Raw genomic sequence first — 24,657 nt, 5'->3', positions numbered from 1 at the left:
TCTACTGAAAAAAAGAAAAATCGAAACATCTGAGCTAGGTAGGCCATAGTATAACGAAAAATCTAACTAACCCTCCAGTTTTTTTTTTATAAAATATACAAACAATTACATGAATATGTGCATATTTTCGGAATATTATCGAGCACTCCGTTTCGTCATTATTCTTCATTTTGAGCGCTGGATAGGTACCTACATCAGTTAGGTCAACAAAATTGTGTTAAAAGTATTTCCTAACATTTTGGAATTTCACACGACTCAGTTGGTGATTGGTGACCAGGCAGCTCAGAAATAATGGGAACTCAAACACCTAACGGGAGTGGAGAAGCAGGCAACCTATTTCGATTGCGGAAGAATACGGGATAAACATTAACACCAGTGGCGAAGGGTGGAGGTAGGCTGTTAAGATCCGCACAAAAACAGTGCACATTAAACTTTCTTAGTCATACGTATTTATATGTATTGTACTAAGACTACAATTTACAGATGGTGTTGGTTAGTTTTTAAAAATCTATTAAATCCTGCCAAAACCAAACCATAATAGTGTTGGTATATTTTGGGTGATATGACAAAATTGTGCACAGTTTTTCATTCATACCTATTCGTTTTCGTTTTTCAGATACACCAGCGAACAGGATAAGTATATAAAAAATGCTTATCTAAAAAAACATATTTATGAAAACTGTGTTTGGTCTGTCTAGAACTCATGATGTATCGATATGTCGTACGCAACGCAAACACATTCATTGTTGTGTTTGCCTCGGTTCGCCGCGCGTGTCATCAAATGAAAAAATAATGTTATAAAATATTATTATTTTGATTAAAATTTATTCACATTTTATTGATATACCTACATTAAAAAATAACGGTGACTTTGAAAACCAATAAATTTCAAGTGAAGTGTTCAATTTCAATTCTGCGACTTGAATACGACTTCTGGACACCCCTAAATTTCTTTCAATCTTCTTTTTTGTGTCGATACATCCGTGCCTAAATGCATTGTCTAAACACTCCAAATAATTGCATACTTACATGAAAAAACTTACCGCAGCTACAAGCTACAAAAAAATTGTGCCTTTGGTGACATTGTTTGAAAACCTTTTGTACTTAAATAACTTAAATTCAATAAAAAATAAAGTGGGCACCTACATATTTGTATAATAATTTCTAAAGTATGAAACATCTCAGTACAGTCTCGCTTTTACCTTTGACTGGTATGCATTGCGAATTTACTTACCTACTAATTTATTACTTATATTTTATTGTGAGTGATAAAACTTATTTATTTTCATCGCCATCTAATCGCCGTGTTAATTTTATACCCACGTATATTATTGCGGGCAAATGAATTGAGTTTTCGGTGGTAAAATTAATATGATAAAATTTGGTAATTTAAATCGTACAATTCCGCTAAAATATACTTATTAGTGTAATCGCTTGTTTTTTAAAACATTTTGTATTATTTAAATTTGTTCTCTTAAAATTTGGTTAAACATCTCAGTAGGCGATACCTTTCCATATATTATATATACAGTGACGTCCCTAGACAAAATGCCGCCCCTCGGCAGCACCAAATACCGCCCCATTTTTTTATACAGTATTTTGTATCATCCGTGCGCGTGTCGTTTCTGGTCACCAAGGACGTCAAAGGGCAATGGAAGTAAACTAGACATCGCGACCCCGACAAAAAATTACAGTCTTGTTAAATTTTTTATATCAATTATTAATACATCTTGTTTCCAACCAGTGAGCTAATTTTTTAATGGAAAAATATGTTCCTTATTATTAAGTTTAGGTAGCTATTTCCATATAATATACTCAATGATTCCCCACGATTTGCCGCCCTTCGAATAACTGCCGCCCCTAAGCGACGCTCAATCTGCCCACCCCCACGGGACGTCACTGTATATATAGATATATATTTTGTCGTTGGTATCCAAACTGATTTCTGTTGGCTAGTGGCCACAATCAAAATTTTATCGTTTTGAAAATGATAAATATGAGTGGATATTTATAAATTTAATGAAGGCTTAATTAAGTAGTAGGTACTTCGTGTATCTGCTAAAACATTAAGAATTCACTCCGATAAGCATTTAAGATCGACAATACAGTGGAAACAGGGTTTTATGATTCAATATCATTTCAACAACATTGATTCGTGTTAAAAAATATTTATGACGTGTCTTAAACCCTTATTTTTACAATGAATAATGGAATGCCATTATGCCATTTTCCTACAAAAATGTTTTTGGTATGAAACTATTGAATAGCCTACCGTAATTAGTTTATTTTTAAGGGACGTTTCTATTATGTTATAATTACATACGTTGTAACTTGCTACTTTTAAAATAATAGAAATAATACATACCTACTATGTAGAGAGCTTTTAGTTACTTTTTGTTTGTAAATTTGTTTAAAAAAAAAAGGAATATCCTCCAATAAAAAATTATTACTCTCATAATAATAAATTATTGTTCTGTATTATCATCATTCATCACCGTGGCAATAATAATGAGTAAGGACAAACATCATAGATTGAATCGTTTAGTTTAAAATACACTCACAAATTAGTTAGGTACGTTTTCAGTGCGGACATCTAATAATTTTAGGTGGTAGTCATAGAGTAAATAAATACGGTGGTAAGTTCTTTAATCTGAGGTGGTAAGTGTAGGTATATTACAATAATGGTAACCAAAGCATCATCATTGTAACATATAGGTCATGGCCCCCACAAAGGGGGGACTGAGAGGGCTCTAGCCTAGAGGCCCGGGCTCAGGAGGGGCCCGGCGAGGCGAATCGACCAGATAAGTGAGATAAACACACATCACAAAATTGCTTTAATAGTAAAAAAAAGTCAATAAAAAAAAAAAAATATTTTAAGTTATGTGGTTATACGATACCATTTTTAATTGTGTATCAATACTCGACATCTCCATAATTCGTATGGATGTATTGAAATATACAATAAAACACTAAATATACAGATTATTGTTACCGCGTACATACTGCCTTTATTCTTAGCGATAGGAAGGGGGCCCCACCAAAGATCCTAGCCTGGGAGCCTGCTTCACGATTTGGGGCCCATGATATAGGTACATCCTACATACACTACAATATTAGTCCTTATAATGTTGAATATAGGTAGGTACCTACTGATTAATGACAATTTTATATTATTCAATAGGAATCGTGTTTAGCAACTCGAGTTGCACCTTCCGTCATGTTTTATCTTATATAATTAATGATACTTCTTCTTCTTCTTCCACCCTGTCACGTCCCAACATTGGGGCATATTGCAAGCACAAGTTAGCGTCACTTCCCTCGGTCCATCGCCAACTCCTGCGCCTCCCGCCATGTCAGACCTGCAGCACATAGGTCGCTATTGTAGCACCGCTGCAGGTTGAGGGAGGGGCGGCCACGATGACGGAACCCTTGAGGCTGTCTTTATTCTTACTTTATCTACCACCCATAATCAGCAGGCACTTACTATTTTTTCTTATAGTTGCTGCATCTATTTCTTTATTTTTTAAACACTATTTTAATATTATTTCTTTGATTTTTTAAATATTCTGTGCTCGTCTTGAATCTATAATCTGTAGATAATTAATTAGACTTAAAAAACAACATATCCACATACCTACCATAAAGATTCAAATTAAAAATTAATTTAAATATAGCAAATTTTACAGATTATAGATTCAAGACGAGCACAGAATATTTAAAAAATCAAAGAAATAATATTAAAATAGTGTTTAAAAAATAAAGAAATAGATGCAGCAACTATTAGAAAAAATAGTAAGTGCCTGCTGATTATGGGTGGTAGATAAAGTAAGAATAAAGAATAATACAATTTTTGACGGTATACTTTGTTGAGACGAGGTTCTTTTGCCTGCGGCGCTGACAATCCTTGCCCACTTGCTCAATATACATCCACCTTAGAAGTTCAAAGTTTATTATTGCATTTATACATCCAAAGTACGTACGTATGTAACGAAAAAAATCAAGCATACTTTTTTTTCGGTAAATTATAGAGCGTTCCTGTTCGTGAAATTTTCCATTTCGAGCACTGATTTGTAGGTTTGTTTACTATGTAGGTACACCGAAAAAAATCCATTTATAAAATCGGAAACGATTTTTATGGAAGAGTTTTGGAATACAATGCAACCAAAACTGGAAAAATTCCATCATTCCTGAATTAGTTGACACCAGTAAAAACAGGTCCATGCCACTACGTGAACCACAGTGGATATTATGCCATGTCTATCTATACTGGCAACAAGTTGCTGGCAACCTCATTAAATTTTACTTTAATTATCATAATTGCTTAAGAAATTTTACAATAATTATCATAATTATCGTAAAATCTAACGAGGTTGCCAGTGTGGACCCGGCATTAGATGCACAAAACTTAAATAATTTATACTTATTATAAATAAAATTTTAAAAGTATAAATATTAATTACGTCTTCGACAGCCCTGACGGAATAAATATGAAATATGAGTTGATCGAGTCGCGGAGCAAGTTTATTGACATAAACAACTTTGACGCGACCTTTTTATATTAACTAGTAGACCAGATATTATGGACCACATGTAAAAAATCATATTTTCAATTTTCAAGGCCAATTCTGTAGAACGTCCGCTTAAGAGGACGTTCTACAGAAATGGCCTTGAGAATTGAAAATATGATTTTTTAACATGTGGTCCATAATATCTGGTCTACTAGTTAATATAAAAAGGTCGTGTCAAAGTTTTTTGTGTTAATAAATTTGCTCTGTGACTGATCCGACTCATATTTCACATTTATTTCATCAGGGCTGTCGAAGACATAAATCATAATATATATTTATAATTTTAAATTTTTATTTATAATATATATTATTTAAGTTTTGTGCATCTAATGCCGGGTCCACACTGGCAACAAGTTAATTTGCTGGCAACCTCGTTAGATTTTACGATAATTATTGTAAAATTTCTTAAGCAATTATGGTAAGTATCGTAAAATTTAATGAGGTTGCCAGCAACTTGTTGCCAGTGTGGAAATGGCTTAATATCCACTGTGGTTCACGTAGTGGCATGGACCTGGGGTTAGCTAATTCAACACCCATGATAGAATTTTTTCCAGTTTTGGTTGCATTATATTCCAAAACTCTTCTGTAAAAATCGTTTCCGAGTTTATAAATGGAAATTTCTCGGTGTACATAGTAAACAAACCTACGAATAAAAAAAGACAAAAAGGAACATACTGATTCATCGCAGTAAAATCTGGTAATCAAATTCGCCATTTTGAAAAGCGACGATTTTGCGTAAACAAATATCACGTGGTCTGTACGTGTGCGGCAAACTTCGAATGTGTTTGTAATTTTGTGCAAAGTGCGAATGTAATGTTTTCAAATAATTGATATGGATTAATTATACCATCGTATTATTTTCTCGAAATCATAAACATACTATAATAGTATTTGAGTATCAACCTATGTTCAATTTGAATTGGGTTATAATAATAATATACCCGTATGTTTGCTACAAAATCCACCCAAGTTATCAGTACGTACTTGCAAAGGTTTGATTAAAAACCATGATGAAATTAACATTTAAAAAATATGAATGCTTAATATTATTTTGACAGCCCTGTTTTCTGATCGGCTTCATGTCGCAGGTGTTCATAAAATAATAATAATTCTCCGCGCGGCAGAAATTATCAGTAATAATAATAATATTTCTTGAAATAAAATCTCCGATGATTAGTGATTTTTGCGAAAAGATCGATTTAAATTGACGTAGTTACGACGCCGAGGTCCTTTTTATACTAAATTATATTTGAACGGCGGGCTCTTCAGCGGGCCCTTAAGGCAAAGTCTTTACCTACCAGAGGCGGAAAAATATGAAGCTTGCAATTTGAGAGATTATTTTGATAATTTACAATGCCAAGTACATTTATTAATAAATATGTAAGTATCTGAAAACTTTAAAAAGAAAAATATTTTTTTATTTTAAGTCCAAGATAAATTTACAATTATTGTAAAAAAGTGTTATAAAATGTGAATATGTACAAAGGAACGCATCTTATTATTAGATATATTTTATGGTCATATTTAAGTTCAGTTTATACCTATAGTGTTCTATGTTTTGTCATAGAGATTTTTGACTAAGTCATAGTTTTAATATTTTTAATATTTATTTTAAAAAACATCATTTTTTATAAACATATAGATGTGTATGTATGTATACCTCGAAATCCTTGTCATTTATAATTTACAATTAAAAATCGGAAATTACAAAAATAAGGAAAGTGGGCTATCTTCTGGGCGTGGCGTAAGCCGCGTAAGAATATCGATAGCTATATAAAAATACATTAGCGATAGTGCAATAATTAATTTGTGACGTTGACATTTTGGGAATGTATGAAACGAAGTGATTCTTCTAAAGCTAGACATTGTTTTATTGTGTAAATGGGAATTAAAACTGTGGTAAGCCCCAACAGGTAAGACACAATATAAAATCTATCTAAATAATGAATGTCATTAACTAGCACTAACAGTTTTTACTTTGAAAAACACATCGTATATTTTGGGTTCAAAATAATATTATGCATACGGCCCTGGATTTTTCGCAATAAACAACCATTTGACGTTTGATGTCAAATGTGAATTATTGTAAAAGATCTTTTAGGAAAAACTATCAATGTAGGTATAAATAATTAATACTATTAATAGTATGCATATTGTTCCGAAAATGCTGTTACTCATTTGTATTCTTCCATTAATAAACATTTCTTTACCGAATAATAACGTATAATAATACAACACTTATTTGTCAATAAACGTAAAGAAAAATGTAATATTATTATTAAAAATACCTGTGAAAAGATACGCCGGCATTTCTCCTGGCTTTGCATCCTATTGCACTGCTAGAGGCCATGGTTTTTTTACAAGGGTAAGCTCTACAGAATTACCCTTGAGAATTGAAAATCTGATTTTTTTATATGTAGTCCGGTATTGTTGGTCTACTAGCAATATACAAAGGTCGCCGACAATGCTTGTGTCAAATGTAAATGGTCCCTAAATTAAATTTAAATCATAAACACGGTCAACGTGAAGACAGTATGGGGTGACCAAAAAGTAATATCTTCTAATATAGGTAGGTACGTAAATGTTACTAAATTCAATTTGTTAATCAACTGTTTGGGAGAAAGTATTGCAACCAATATGATGGTGACATTTTCAATTATGTGGTTGCCACAATATAAACTTAATAATATATTAATAACTTTTATATGCCTAAAAATAATTATTAACATACATTCACCACACACATTTATTTTTTATTCGCCAGTCGGGCTGGCAGGCAAAAAATAACGTCAGGGCTGTTGAAGACGTAATTATTTTGTACTTTTTAAGTTTTATTTATAATATTTATATTATTTAAGTTTTGTCCATCTAATATCCACTGTGGTTCACGTAGTGGCATGTACCTGTTTTTCTGGGGTCAGCTAATTAAAAAAGTAAACACCCATAATATAATTTTTCCAGTTTTGGTTGCATTATATTTCAACTCATTTCCAATTTTATTAATTGAAATTACTCGGTGTACATAGTAAACAAACCTACGAATAAAAAAAGACAGGAAGGAACACAGTGATTCATCGCAGTAAAAACTGGCAACCAAATTCGCCATTTTGGAAAGCGACGATGTTGCGTAAACAAATATCACGTGGTCTGCACGTATGCGGTAAACTTCGTATGTGTTTATAATTTTGTGTATTTTATGTTTGTGTATCATGCATTGTCGGCCATATTTTCCGGCCTTTCTGATTGCCGTGATTTTTTATTCGTAGAAACAAACAGCATTTTCTATTAGTTATATAAAGTCAACTTTGAGCTTTGAGCCGTGCTCACTCATGAATGTAATTCTTCATTTAAGTGAGTATATATAAATTTTGATTTTATCTTGCAGAGAAAACAGTTATCTGACCTTTTCACTATATTATATACATGCAAATATAATGTTTTCAAATAATTGATATGGATTATATAATATATTCCATCGTATTATTTTCTCGAAATCATAAAGATACTATAATAGTATTTGAGTATCAACCTATGTTCGATTTGAATTGGGTTATAATAATAATATACCCGTAGATATATCAATCGTATGTTTGCTACGATATCCACCCAAGTTATCAGTATGTACTTGCACAGGTTTGATTAGAAACTATGATGAAATTAACATTTTACAAATTTAATATTATATTATTTTGACAGCCCTGTTTTCTGATCAGCGGACACGTGCAGGTGTTTATCAAATAGGTAATAATGTAAGATTGTCGACAATAATAATTATGTAGAAGGTCGACAATAATAATAATAATAATGTTTTTTTTTTAAATAAAATCTCCGATGATTAGTGATTTTTGCCAATAGATCGATTTAAATTAACGTGCGTACGACGCCGAGGTCCATTTCATACTAAATTATATTTTAATACCGAGCTCTTCACTCAGCCCCCCCTTAAAACGTCGACGAAAATAACAATATTATATCCGCCATGTTGTTTTACCACACGAACTTGAAGTAGTAGCAGGTAGTTCCAGAATACCAACATTACCAACTGTCTTTCTCCGATTCGTATTTTTTAGTACAGTACATATAAATGATGGCGTGTTCCCTCTCGGGAGGAGTCCAATCTCTTTGGTGTCGATAAAGAATGAACGAAAAATTAAAAAAAAAAAGAATCGGCAGATAATACAAATACAAATCAGGTATTATTATAAAAATAAAATCAATGTATTCTGGTAGCTATGCATAAAATGAATGATATTATTTAATATTGTTTGTAACGCAATGAATGTGAAATACAACAAAAAGGTGAAAAATGAATATTGTCAGTTATCACAATGTGCCAAAATGGCCACAACAAGAATGAAGTCACTGCGCCTTAGATTATAGAAAAATACACTGCGCGGTATCAGGTTACGTCACCAACCGCGCGCGTCACCGGAAGTTTTTTATTAATTTCTGCAAGTTTACAAATTTTCGACCACGCCCTTTTTGTACCATAGAATTTCTATTATATTATTATCTATGACTAATACGTCTGGTGTCATTATGGTATTGACGTATATTATTATTATTTGTGGTCTGCTAGTTGGGTTATTTTCCAAAGGGTGGGAATTAATCGCACAATGCAATAATCAAAATTCACAAAAAAAAAATAACTTTAACATTTGGAAAGTAGTTTTCACATATATTAAATGATTTCACAAATAAATAGATGAAATCACATAAAATAGTTTGTTTCACAAAACAAAAATCATAAATCACTCATTGTAAATATAAATTCACTCAATTTTGACAACTGCACACATTTGTAAAATTGTTCATCACAAAGAAAAGGTAGAAATTCACAAATGTCAAACTAATAATTGTAGCAGCAATACAATTTATTAGAAGGCAATCGCAAAAATGATGCTTAGGTGTCAATATAATTAATGTTTAACGCAGTAATATAAATATGTGTATATTCATGCTGCTGTTGTTCATATATTATTTGATGTAAATCTACAACCAAATAATACCACCTAGGTATATCTTTTTCGGTTCATCGATATAAATTTTGGTAAATGTGGCGCAGATGCCGTTATAAGATTGTATAAGTATAATTTTTGAACTTAACCTAACCTAACCTATTCTAACGTAATCTAACCTAATATAACTTAACCTAACCTAACCCAACTTAACATAACCTAACCCAACCTAACCTGACCTGACCTAACCTAACCTAACCTAACCTAACCTAACCTAACCTAACCTAACCTAACCTAACCTAACCTAACCTAACCTAACCTAACCCAATGACATGACCCGGCTCACGGCTAGCTCAATAATGCTACCGGGCCGTCACTGAGGAGACTAGTGATGAATTAGGAGAGGTGGATCTCCTTTGTAGTATCACAACTTTTGAATTCCCGAATAAAACTCTCAGCTGGTGTGGTGCCGAATTTATTCAGGTACTAGAGTTCACGGTCACACAATAAGGTTAACTGTCATTGTTCCCGTAATTAAATCTCATTAAAGTATCAGTAAACTATTTATTTGTTCACTATAGGATCTCTGTGAAATCTTTCACAAATTCCCAAAAAAGTCACACCTAATTCAGAGAATGTATACGCAGATATTCTTTGGATATTTTTAATTAATGAAATATTTTCCCATAAGAAAGAAAATATAAATTATTCTTTGGTCACACAGTATTAGGTTTATAAAAGAATAGAATTATTTTATTGTTGTTTATAAAGTTTATTTATGTTCACAGTGTATTTACAAATATTTATTTGTGTTTACAGACTTGTTTACAAAAGGTTTGCTTAATGTTTACAAATTTATTTACTAAAATTTGTTTTTATGTTTATGAATTTATTTACTAAAATTTATTTTATGATTATGTTTACTTAATAAAGTTTCAAAAATTTATTTTATAATTCCGAAAAAAGATTTGTAAAATTTATTATTACAAACTGAGTTTATTAATTTGTTTTTATAAAACAAATCCGATCACGCAATTTATCCCGATTACGTCACCTCGTATGATGAGTAATGAAAAATGAAATTACTCCGCGAGCGCGTTACTATCGACAGATACGTGGTATTCGAGCTACGTTTTAGCGGTCGACGTCACTACCGACAGATACGTGTTATTCGCGCTACGTTTTGCGGCACACGTCACGACCGGCAGATACGAGATATTCGCGTTACTTTTTGCCCGTCGATGGGGACTTATTGTAGGTAAATTTCACGAATGTTACTGAGAACCGTATCTCGTATCCGCGGAAGGACTGCTGCTTAGTAGGAGATCGCTGGTGAGAAGTGTAGAAACTAATGATTTTACGGAAAAAGGATGTCACCTTTTATACCCTCGGGATGGAGGTTTAACAGGAAACAGTCCGTAAGGGATAGCAGATGTATATCTTTCTCTCACGGGATAAATTTACGTATATCTCCCGTTCCTGGTAACTTTCTAATAGAGATATCTTCTAATTAAATCGGGTTAAATTTACTCTACTTTATTTCCGCAAAATTAAGACTTAATAGGGGTGTTTTAAGCACCCTCTAGAACATGTCCCTTAAATACGCCGTAGCGGTGACGTAAGCAAAATAGTTGATTTTATATGATTTTTCGTGTTCGAACGAAGGGGAAAGTTTCTAGCTTTCCATCGAGGTATCGGAATAAGTATTCGGGTACTAAATAAGGGAATGGCAGTCTTTAAACTTAAAATGTCAAAACGAAAGGTTGACACCCACGTACTAGTCCTTTCCACCACTCTTGGCCTTTTTAGGCCAATAGAATTTTACTAAGTTTTAATAAAACTATTTGGAGCCGCAGAAAACGTTTCATTCGATATTTACCTTTCGGACGAACATTATTACGTGAAAACACTATAATATTATACTTAACATTTCAACTTAAATATATAAATGCTTAATCCTAACAAGATGTTATTTACAAGCGACTACAAATTTATTTCGTCCTTAATAGTGGCTTTTCCATAGTAATCTAAACGTAACCTTGAATCTATTTTTATCCGGCAACTCAACACAGCCGGGCCGTAAATTCTAGTCGAACAGAATTCAGTTAAGGTTCAAGGTCACGCGCCAGTTTGTGTTTTTAGTCGCAGTATTTGATTCTTTTATTACTTAGGAGGCAATTAAGATTTATTATTGTTTATGGGTAGAAACCCATCTATACCAGAATCTCAAGTTTTTCCAATTGTTACTTTTACAATATTCATTATAGTCAGCAAGTTATAGCATTAACAAAATCTATAATTATAATTACGCGTCTATAGATATAGATACGCGTTTACAATATTTTTATAACGGTAGTTAACTCCTATCTTGTATTGATAAAATTAGTATTAAAATTCTTTATTTACAATTATACAGTATATAAATTTATAAATATTCAATTTTCTTTTCCAATTTTCATACACTTCCATTATAGCTATAAAAGTTATTGAAGCATGTACCTGCTTAATTTTACGTAAACAATCTCTCCCATAACTTATTTTCTAAGTTTAATGGAGATTTCCCGGAAATTATTTCCGAAATAGATCGATTTGAAATTTCATGGCGTGTCATTTCGAGGTCTGCGGTCACAGCGTTCCAATTACACTTGAACAGTCTCGATTCTCCGAGGCGAAATTTTTTACGTAAAATTTTATTACATTTTACAAAGAAAAGGTTAACAACATACATTTTACTTCCTAATACTAAACGATTACGCTACTGGTCACCTGTTCATGGTCTTTTTCGACCATTTCTTCTCTGCTTCTTCCATAGTTTAGGACCATGGGACTTATATATTCTGTTTGTACCTCGTCGTGAGGTTGTCGCACGGCTATTTGAGAAGTAGAATTGACTACAAGGCTAGATTTGTATAGTTATGTCGTTAAACCATACTCTGCCATAAACACTAACTGAAGGTCGGCGTTTTTGTTCGTGTCAAATGCCCACCCTTAATAAAGACATAACTGTATATGTCTAGTCTCAACTCACCATTGCCACACCTCAGGACTCAGTAATATGCAAAGCGATAAAGCAACAGTAAAGCATATTCAAAATAAAATACACAAAATCTGCGCATGCACACAAAGTTTTTCTTTTACTTTTTATAATTAATATTCGCCCAGATTCAGGTCTTAAAATTCTAATTAATAAAAGAAAATTATATAATTCAATAATTCTGAAGTTAAAAATTTTATTTCGAGGACGGTGAGTGCTGTATGGGACGACTACTGCTTTTCCTGCCGAGGGACAACCGCAAGGAAGAGGACTCACGGAGACGCTCCCTTTACGACCCATGGACAGAAGTAGAGTTCGACTTCCCGTCGCGAATCACGTTCCCGCTTACTAGAAAATACGGCATAGTACCATGATATGCCAGGGAGACTCCCCTGACAATACCTTTAACATTAAATTACATAGGGTCATTTAAACCTATTCAATCTAACGCTCAATACTCCTAGCTATATATTTCATTCTACAAGAATTTGAAATCAATCCCAATCAAGAGAATTATTTTTCGCAGCTCCGAATACTAATAAGGACTTAGCGTGAAAGTTACGAACTTCCCCACGCCTAAATTAGCAACGCTCTCTTCATTTCGCAGCTCCGAATACTAATAAGGACTTAGCGTGAAAGTTACGAACTTCCCCACGCCTAGATTAGCAACACGTCTTCATTTCGCAGCTCCGAATACTATTAGGGGCTTAGCGTGGAAGTCAAGGACTTCCCCACGCCCTAATTAGCAACACTTTCTTCGTTTTGCTCTCCCCGAAGACTTATTTCTTTCTCGCTTCGAGAAAAGACTCGTTTGCTTCGATAATAGACTTATTTCTTTATCGCTCCTCTCGAAGACTTGTTGTTTGCTCCGATATTAGACTTATTTCTTTATCGCTCCTCTCGAAGACTTGTGGTTTGCTCCGATAATAGACTTATTTCTTTATCGCTCCTCTCGAAGACTTGTTGTTTGCTTTGATAATAGACTTATTTCTTTATCGCTTCTCTCAAAGACTTGTTGTTTGCTTCGATAATAGACTTATTTCTTTATCGCTCCTCTCGAAGACTTGTGGTTTGCTCCGATAATAGACTTATTTCTTTATCGCTCCTCTCGAAGACTTGTGGTTTGCTCCGATAATAGACTTATTTCTTTATCGCTCCTCTCGAAGACTTGTTTGTTTCGCAGCTCCGAATACTAATAAGGACTTAGCGTGAAAGTCACGGACTTCCCCACGCCTTAATTAGCAACACGTTCTTCGTTTCGCTCTCCCCGAAGACTTATTTCTCTTTCGCTTCGAGAAAAGACTTGTTTTTCGCTTCGATCAGAGACTTATTTCTTTATCGCTCCTCTCGAAGTCTTATCGCTCGCTTCGATAATAGACTTATTTCTTTATCGCTCCTCTCGAAGACTTATAGCTCGGTTTAGTTAGAGACTTAGCTTACAGGCGATGGCGGTAGCGATCGCTTTGAGCGACGCTTACCTGATCGGCCTATACGCTGATACTGACGTTTGGGGGGCGCATTCCGGATGGGGGCGTCTCGTAAGACAGCGTCCAACGCATCCCGCCACTCGCCAAAGGTAGTACCTTGATCTTTGCTCCAGGGCGTTGGGAAGTTGGTCCTCGCAGGGCGCCGCCCTCCCAACCGTCCCACTCTCCTAAATTCTCTCTTGGGGGGCGCTATCTTGATGGGGGCGTCTTGTAAGACTGCGTCCAACGCATCCAGCCTCTCGCCAAGGATCCTCTCTTCATTAGATATTGTCGAGTCAACAATTCTTTCCACTTCAGCCTCCCCATTGCTAAGTTCGGAATCTGTTCCTGAACTCGCCAGTAGTTCTTCCCGCGCACATTCCTGCGCATCCATACGACGTTCTGACAGGGCGTGCACTCCCTCGTCTCTGTCGCTGGTAGCTTTGGAAAGCGGCGTAGGTGATACCACCGGGTCGTCTGCTCTTTCATTAGCCAGATTCTTCTCAAACTATTTCGCACCGCAGCTCCGAATACTAGTAAAGGACTTAGCGTGGAAGCCATGCGCTTCCCCATGCCTTAACTAGCAACACTCTTTCCGCTATTAATTTAAAATATATTACACTTAGCACTGATATGTATATCACGCTTATCATACTCATATATATCAATTTAACACTAGTATTTAAAACACTTTTAACACTAACATTTTTATCAAGTATAATATTTAAATCTTTATGAGGTAAACTATTTTTATTACGTGCAATTGCAGTAGTTGGCAATTTCTCTTCACCCGGCGCATCCAACGTACTACCTACAATTGTCCACGTACTTCTGACTACGCTATTTGGACGGTCTGCAGTCGTTACAGATGGTAGTGTCTTTTGACACGCCGCAAAGTTCTGTCCCCGACTACACCTGTCCCTAGGATCTAAAATATTTACAGAACCGAGAAAATCCGTAGATATTTTGCTTTGTTGGTCATGGGCCGCCGTAGCTGAGTCCCATAACTCTTGTTCTCCGTTATTGAGTATATCACCGCCTTTGAGACGATGATCATACACAACAACTCTTTCGTCACTATATCTAGCTTTATCTATATACATTAAGTTCATATTTCTTAGTTCAAACTTAACGCTATCAAAATTAATCTTATTAAGCTTACGTAACTTATTTTTAATAATCTTAATACTAAAGGACTTACATTTACTTGATTTTTGTTTAAGATAACGATTATAGTCATCTAATGCTATGAGCTCTTCTTCATTAAGTTTATTTCGCCTTAATTTACCGAAGGTATTAATGTTTTGTAGTCGACGATTAGTTCGACTCTTCCTAATAATATTCTTAACGTCAGCCTCGTGGGGTCTGTTCGCCAATTTAAAAGGTGAGTCCCTTCCTAAAGTTTCGTTGCTCGATTGCAACGACGATCGACTATCTAAACTACATACATCGCTATTAATATCAAGTAAACTGCCAGCTTCGGCTTTAGTATAGTTAGTACTATTAATATTTTTACACAAATGGTTAGCGGAAGCACAATAATTCGTTAAATTATTTGTTACAAGAGATCTGTCGTCAGTATCGACGAGACTACAGTTACTTACGTTTGCCGATGTTCTCAGCACACCAAGAGCGCCACTGCTTACGCCTTCGCCGCATCCACTGCTAGCTGTCTTTAACTGCTTATCTTGATAACCTTCTTCCTTGTTGCCAACATTTATTTCATAACTTCCTAATTCTAATTTATCTAAAAACTTTTTATATTCTATTTCGCCGCCGGTAAAAGAATTATTAGCTCGCGAAGTCTCAACATTGGACAACGTCTTACCGCTATTCTTTTTATTAAGATTTTCTACTATTTTACTAGCAGAATTATTAATATCGCGTTTGCGATAATTCTCCGGTCTTACGCTGCTATCCTTTACAAGAGGACCTGTACAAAGATTAACTTGGTTACTGGGGCCAGCTTCGACCTCACAGTGAACCTTAGGGTTAAATGATTTCACCGGAAGGGTGTCCTTCAGTTCACTTTCACAGTTAACCCTATTCGCCAGAAGAGCGTCTATGTCACTAGCTAGAACTCGGCTGAACGGCGTTCGAGGAACGTTCGTGTCACCTTCTTGAGTCTTCTCTTCGGCGGTCCGCCAGTGTTCGTCGTCTTGGAGCCATCGACGATCAACCCGGCCCGCGAGCCGTCTTCATGGCTCCTTTCTGGTCTGCTGAGCTGCTTGCCTGTCTGGGCAATCCTTGTTTTCATGGAAGCCAGGACAATGTTGACAGCGCCTTTGTCTGGCACCGCCTCGCTCATCAATGCGAGGACGTGGGCGGTACGCAGGTCTTTCCGAATCGTTTTGCTGGTCTGATTGCCGTGGAGGCCTTTTATCAACAGCCTCCGTGGTCTTATCAGATTTCGCGTTAGTCTCTTGTACCGAACGCGGCTTCTCGCGCCAAGTATTTTGCTGAGCGGGCCTCTTTTCATTATTCGCCTTGACGGCATTTGCTGGAGATGGCACGGAAGCCAATGCCGATTTCAATGGTCGAAGTGTATGAGCTACTTCAAGCAGCTCGTCCATCGTCTTCCATTTCTCTTGATTAACCCTTATCTGATCGCTCACAGTGAGTAGGTCATAAAAGGTCGAAGCCAGGGTTTCCGACTTCATCTCTGGAAGGAGTACCTCGGCTAACTCCATCTTCTTCAGGAGGAAACCATAAGCTCCCTCTTGAGGTCCTTGCTCTTTATGTTCGAGCTCCGTTCGTTGAGCACGACGTCTTGAAGGCGATTCGAAGTGCTCTTTCAGGTCGTTACTAAACGACCGCCAACTGTCCGATGTGTCAATATTCTTGGCCCAAGTCTTGGCCTCTCCTCTGAGCTGACGTATAGCCAACTCTGTCCAATTCTCAGCTGGGTACTTCACAGCTTCGCAATATTCTCTGCAGCGTCGGAGAAAAAGTTCAACGCTCTGCTTTGGGCTACCCTCATAGGTGGAATGGAGTTCCGGCTTAACATGGCACGGGGTACACACGGCTGGTTCTGGTGGTGCCATTTTTTGTTTGGGATCCGACGTGCTTACTTGCAAAAATGAATCCTCTTCGGGGAATACTTGCGCGTTTTGCAAGCCTTCTTCCAATATGAAGTCTTCTTCCACACTCGGACCCGGAACAGGGTTCGGCATAATTTCTTCGAATTCCTCCGTCCCCTGGAGTTGGAAGAAGCGGACCTTCGACCGTAAATTCATATAAAAATTCAGCTATCGATTGCGCCGGTTTTCAGCTTCCTACGACCACCCGTTCGTCCGCAATCGACGTTTAAAGTATTTTGAGGGCATGCGCTGCTTGTCGCTGATAACCCTGAAGGCTTGCAACTCCTGTTACAAGCGTCCAATCTTCTCCGTTTAAAATCTTATATTGTAATAGGTACGGGCCTTCATGTACCTATACCCATGACGTCACGGTAGTTATGATAATTATCGAGATTTTAATATACAAAGTAGTATAAATTTATTTTTTTCAAAAAATTTTTTCTTTGTCTGGGTTCTTGTACCTATACTTGTATGGTACTCAACTTTATATTAGAAAAAAGCTTAAAAATTCACACGAAATTTTTATTGTGCATTTTATTCTTAATTCTATTATTTCTGTTACGGTGAGTAACACAATTTATTTTTATACTTTCTTTATGGTTTAAAAGGGTCAGAGAGATCCTTTGGATAGTCTCATCGACATACTTTTGCTTAATGTCGGTATCTGACTCTAATAAATTACCAAAAGTATTTATTTTATTTATTCTTTCCTTTTCCAAGTAAATCAAGAAAAGTATTCTATATATAGTCGCCTTTACGTATATATTCTTCTCCAAATTATATTTTTCAAAAGTATTCATTACTGGTTCCTCGTTAATGCGAGTTACACTTTATTTCATTGTACTCACATTTATAAAGTTGAGGTAGATCGCTCTTGTAGCTCCGGTATAAGGTTCTTAAAACCTCTCAGGTAACCACAATTCATTGATACACTTCACAATATATTGTTTTTAAAATCTTTTAGTAGATCTTAGTTGTAGGATCGTTCAGGTTTTCGCAACCTGAAGATGCCGCACGCATTTGGGCGCCATAATGACATGACCCGGCTCACGGCTAGCTCAATAATGCTACCGGGCCGTCACTGAGGAGACTAGTGATGAATTAGGAGAGGTGGATCTCCTTTGTAGTATCACAACTTTTGAATTCCCGAATAAAACTCTCAGCTGGTGTGGTGCCGAATTTATTCAGGTACTAGAGTTCACGGTCACACAATAAGGTTAACTGTCATTGTTCCCGTAATTAAATCTCATTAAAGTATCAGTAAACTATTTATTTGTTCACTATAGGATCTCTGTGAAATCTTTCACAAATTCCCAAAAAAGTCACACCTAATTCAGAGAATGTATACGCAGATATTCTTTGGATATTTTTAATTAATGAAATATTTTCCCATAAGAAAGAAAATATAAATTATTCTTTGGTCACACAGTATTAGGTTTATAAAAGAATAGAATTATTTTATTGTTGTTTATAAAGTTTATTTATGTTCACAGTGTATTTACAAATATTTATTTGTGTTTACAGACTTGTTTACAAAAGGTTTGCTTAATGTTTACAAATTTATTTACTAAAATTTGTTTTTATGTTTATGAATTTATTTACTAAAATTTATTTTATGATTATGTTTACTTAATAAAGTTTCAAAAATTTATTTTATAATTCCGAAAAAAGATTTGTAAAATTTATTATTACAAACTGAGTTTATTAATTTGTTTTTATAAAACAAATCCGATCACGCAATTTATCCCGATTACGTCACCTCGTATGATGAGTAATGAAAAATGAAATTACTCCGCGAGCGCGTTACTATCGACAGATACGTGGTATTCGAGCTACGTTTTAGCGGTCGACGTCACTACCGACAGATACGTGTTATTCGCGCTACGTTTTGCGGCACACGTCACGACCGGCAGATACGAGATATTCGCGTTACTTTTTGCCCGTCGATGGGGACTTATTGTAGGTAAATTTCACGAATGTTACTGAGAACCGTATCTCGTATCCGCGGAAGGACTGCTGCTTAGTAGGAGATCGCTGGTGAGAAGTGTAGAAACTAATGATTTTACGGAAAAAGGATGTCACCTTTTATACCCTCGGGATGGAGGTTTAACAGGAAACAGTCCGTAAGGGATAGCAGATGTATATCTTTCTCTCACGGGATAAATTTACGTATATCTCCCGTTCCTGGTAACTTTCTAATAGAGATATCTTCTAATTAAATCGGGTTAAATTTACTCTACTTTATTTCCGCAAAATTAAGACTTAATAGGGGTGTTTTAAGCACCCTCTAGAACATGTCCCTTAAATACGCCGTAGCGGTGACGTAAGCAAAATAGTTGATTTTATATGATTTTTCGTGTTCGAACGAAGGGGAAAGTTTCTAGCTTTCCATCGAGGTATCGGAATAAGTATTCGGGTACTAAATAAGGGAATGGCAGTCTTTAAACTTAAAATGTCAAAACGAAAGGTTGACACCCACGTACTAGTCCTTTCCACCACTCTTGGCCTTTTTAGGCCAATAGAATTTTACTAAGTTTTAATAAAACTATTTGGAGCCGCAGAAAACGTTTCATTCGATATTTACCTTTCGGACGAACATTATTACGTGAAAACACTATAATATTATACTTAACATTTCAACTTAAATATATAAATGCTTAATCCTAACAAGATGTTATTTACAAGCGACTACAAATTTATTTCGTCCTTAATAGTGGCTTTTCCATAGTAATCTAAACGTAACCTTGAATCTATTTTTATCCGGCAACTCAACACAGCCGGGCCGTAAATTCTAGTCGAACAGAATTCAGTTAAGGTTCAAGGTCACGCGCCAGTTTGTGTTTTTAGTCGCAGTATTTGATTCTTTTATTACTTAGGAGGCAATTAAGATTTATTATTGTTTATGGGTAGAAACCCATCTATACCAGAATCTCAAGTTTTTCCAATTGTTACTTTTACAATATTCATTATAGTCAGCAAGTTATAGCATTAACAAAATCTATAATTATAATTACGCGTCTATAGATATAGATACGCGTTTACAATATTTTTATAACGGTAGTTAACTCCTATCTTGTATTGATAAAATTAGTATTAAAATTCTTTATTTACAATTATACAGTATATAAATTTATAAATATTCAATTTTCTTTTCCAATTTTCATACACTTCCATTATAGCTATAAAAGTTATTGAAGCATGTACCTGCTTAATTTTACGTAAACAATCTCTCCCATAACTTATTTTCTAAGTTTAATGGAGATTTCCCGGAAATTATTTCCGAAATAGATCGATTTGAAATTTCATGGCGTGTCATTTCGAGGTCTGCGGTCACAGCGTTCCAATTACACTTGAACAGTCTCGATTCTCCGAGGCGAAATTTTTTACGTAAAATTTTATTACATTTTACAAAGAAAAGGTTAACAACATACATTTTACTTCCTAATACTAAACGATTACGCTACTGGTCACCTGTTCATGGTCTTTTTCGACCATTTCTTCTCTGCTTCTTCCATAGTTTAGGACCATGGGACTTATATATTCTGTTTGTACCTCGTCGTGAGGTTGTCGCACGGCTATTTGAGAAGTAGAATTGACTACAAGGCTAGATTTGTATAGTTATGTCGTTAAACCATACTCTGCCATAAACACTAACTGAAGGTCGGCGTTTTTGTTCGTGTCACCAACCTAACCTAACCTAACCTAACCTACCCTAACCTAATATTAGGTACCCAATAATATAATCTTAGATTGTGATAATGAAGTATCAAAATCTATGAGCATTTCAAATTTTAAATTAACAATTATTGGATCGAAAAACCTATGTGCCGACAGAAAAAGGTATTTATTATAATTGTCTACTGGAATAAACTGTTTTCGTAAAAAAAATCATAAAAGCTCATGACGGCATCTGCGGCACAATTACCTAAGTTTTAATTAACGTCACTTTCTAAATAGGTATTTATAGTATTATTTGAATCTGAAAGTAGGTGCCTAATACATACTTATGTTTTGCCAAAATATTGTTTAAAATCATTAAACCTAATTTTCATAGTGTTTGTATTCTTTTACGAATAATTGGTTACAATAGTATATTGATACGTGAAGACTACTTTTTCCTTAGTGCAAATCGATCATTTGAGTGTTGTAGTTGATTTGTGAATATCATCCATTTCCGATGTGACGAACATCTTTTTAAATGTTGTCAGCGCTTTGTGAAAACAGTCTATTCAATTGTGCGAATATATATTCCCCTTTTCCAAATATTAAGTAGTACAGAACTACAAACTTATCTGTAGAATGGCCAAAAATGGAACTACAAACTACCATTGGACACTATTTTGAAAATTTCATTCGAATGTCAGATTTTGTCCAGTTACGAGTCTTGGTTGGGTTGTTTTCGACAGTGGCTTCCCCATTCCATTATTCAGATTAGGGATTCCAATCCCGGGATCCTTAGCTATTTTCGAGACCTATGAATCCCGGGATTGATAAATATAATCCCGAAACTTTCGGGATTGATTGTTTTATCAATTTTTATGGAAAATAAAATAAAAACGAAATATAACAGAAAAAATACCAAATAACTACATTAGAAATAAACTGAGTTTGAATGAAATTTGATTTAAGTATACTCATGTGTAAGTTGCCGATTCATTTTATTTTTTCACATAAATTAATAAAAATGAGGAAGATTGGAAAAAATAATGCTTCGCACTATTAACAAAGTAATTCCACCATGATCTCATACGTTTACGGCAGTTTCATATTTGGCTGACTAATTAGATTTATAAAGCGGAAAGGCCATAAGTACACCATGATTTGCTTTACTATTTTAAATCTCGCTAACCCATTCATTAAGTCTTTACTATCAGAAACATCAATCTCATATCAAATTCACGTTATTATTTATATTACAATATTATTTACTCCATTAAACTTATGTATTTCCAAGTTTGAACGTATACAATATTAACAATAAATGTCTTAAATAGTATAAATAATACTCGATTTATTTTTGATAGATTTCATCAATGTTATTTGTAAATATATTTTTTTTATATTAACAATGGAAAAAAATGCCAATCCCGGGATTGTCAAATTATAATCCCGGAAACCCGGGATCAGAATTTTGGCTCGGGATTAGATTCCCTAATTCAGATAAGTTTGTAGGTCTGTATCTACGTTCCAGCAAACGTTTCTGATACTTTGACATGTCATTTTTGATGGTTTGCGCATGCTCAATATGGAAACCGGAAACAGTTGGAGATTTTGATGAATCGTTATTTGTAATTTCTGACGATCAGCTATTCTAACGTATCCAAACGTATCTGCTAAAAGGTTAAAATGGCTAATTATGATAAAATTATCACAATTAGCATATTAGCTATTCCGGCGGTCATTTGCGTAAGAAAGTTAACCGACATTCTTGTCAAAGTTAACGGCAGCTCGATTTGGCGTGCTACTGCGAGAACGAGAGAAAATATGTAAATTTTACATATTGAAAATTGAGATGCAAGATATATGCAAAGTTTCAAACCACAATTTGTGGTTCGGTTCTACGGATTCTATGGTTAGAATCATAGATACTGATAATGTTCGTTTCGCGGATGTCAAATAACTAGTATTCGTAATATTGTTTTATCATTTTTATTATCCATCTACATTCTACTACAATGGCAATAATGGCATTCATTCTTGCGATCACTTTGCACGCCGACGAAGTAAGAAGACGGCGTGTACAGGAGATACACGCGTTGAATATAGAGAGAAGGAGGCTTCGCGATAGCCAGGATCCTTTTGATGTCACGGAAACGTTCGTTCGACAATTGTACCGACTGTCGAAAGAAATGGTGATCGAGATAGTGACCAAATTGGACTCCGTGTTGATGAGAGGCATACCCAAAGGAATTCAAAGTAGTAAGGGTTGCCCTCGACTTTAAAATTATTCGTTATTTCGTACATTTCTTACAATGTAGATTCTTGTTGATAATGCAAAAACTGTGCTTTACCACGCAGTTGCTACTCTCTCCTCTGTTAAACCCATTGATAAATAAATAATATTTTAATGTACACTTTCTGAGGAACTAATTACGTGTGAAAGTCGAGGGCCACATGTATTAAGTATAGATATGGCGGGCGTATGTACTAGGTACTTACTTACTAAATAAATATTGTTTGTTTACATACTGCATACATAATATTATATTAGTGTAAAGAAAGTATGTATGCAGTCAATCAGTCATGATGACCTAGTCTAGATGAATGCTATTTTGATATAGTTAAAATATATAGATATTATATTATAATGAATGTATGATAATAGTACCTACCTTCATCTGGTTATTCTCCAATAAAAGGTTGGAAACATCCCCATTCATGGTCAGCAACATTGATGGAAAAAATATAAGACAAGCGGTATGTTTGCGGTGTTTTTTCAATCATTTTCATACACCAAGGTTTTCTTCAATATTTTTTATATAAACAAATATGTAACAAACAATATTTAACTATTACCTCTAGGCCGTGGTTGCAATGTTGTGCTCTCGGCTTCTTCCACAGGATGACGCCTTGATATTTTACGTGCTGGTATATAAAAAAGTTAATGACATTTTGTACTATAGTTGCATAATAATCCCAAACAAAATAATATACCTACTGTCCCATACACACAAACAACATTGTAATATTTAAATTATATATTCTTACCGACAAAATCTTTGTCCGGTTAGCAATTGACTACGTATATTATCTATATTCTATGCAATTGACATGACTGGCAAAATTATAGGTTAAGTTTGGTTACGTTTCGAGGGCTTAGTGTCAAACAACACTATCTACAAAAGTGCAACTTTACAGGAGAGCCAAAAATCGTTATTTTAGATTCTTGTAACTCAACAAGGGAAATGTTTATTTAAAACCTAATGTTAATATTTTATAATTTATTGTGTATTGTACATTTATCTTGCTTATGATCATGTTAAAATTTATAGGGATAGTTTTGAAAAAATATGAAAACAAGGGTAACTTATGTAGTTAGCGTTAAACTTTACTGACGATTTAATAAGAAATTATAAAAGATTGACATAACGTTGTTTGACTATCATGTAGCCGTAAATGTAAAATAACGTTATCTCAAAAAAAAAAAAAAAACACTTTTTTGTAGATAACGTTGTCTGACTTTAAGCACTCGGTTTGACGTTTGACATTTAATAATGATTTAATATAAACAAAGCTCGCGCCCATAGCTCGCGCCGTTCGGGTATTAATACCAGAACCAGAGACAACGCGGCACGAACATGGCCGATTTTAACCGAAGTCAGAAATAGATTAGATACCAGCAAATAACGTACGTACTTCACGCGGCACCGGTGACCAACTCAATTTTTTACATATTATTAGTTAGCCGTTTAAACCGGATATGAAAGTTAGCTGCGCTAAAGTGATAATTTCTGACAGTGTGCGTGAATAACAATGTGTTAACATCGTAAACGTGCTACGGATGACCGGACAAAACAGAACAAGACAAAACAGAACATGACAAAACAGAAC

General features: G+C 34.9%; 1 long non-coding RNA gene across 2 annotated transcripts in view; it reads left to right on the top strand.

Annotated features, from left to right (window-relative positions):
- Positions 1-230: 230 nt before the first annotated feature.
- The window catches only part of LOC147063848 (uncharacterized), a 32,856-nt gene continuing 8,429 nt past the window's right edge, over positions 231-24,657 (top strand). The window contains exon 1 of one of the 2 annotated variants that reach the window (XR_015071997.1): positions 231-391. This is a non-coding gene — a long non-coding RNA (uncharacterized LOC147063848). Of the gene's footprint in view, positions 392-762; positions 1,212-24,657 lie in introns of those variants that run through there. The other variant, XR_015071996.1, reaches the window with a different exon arrangement.

This window comes from Rhyacophila brunnea, unplaced genomic scaffold, assembly GCF_057557595.1.
Source record: "Rhyacophila brunnea isolate RB1 unplaced genomic scaffold, BYU_Rbru_1.0 scaffold_8, whole genome shotgun sequence".
NCBI classification, from domain to species: Eukaryota; Metazoa; Arthropoda; class Insecta; order Trichoptera; family Rhyacophilidae; genus Rhyacophila; species Rhyacophila brunnea.
The sequence above is the reverse complement of the archived record's forward strand: the minus strand, read 5'-3'. Positions and strand labels throughout refer to the sequence as shown.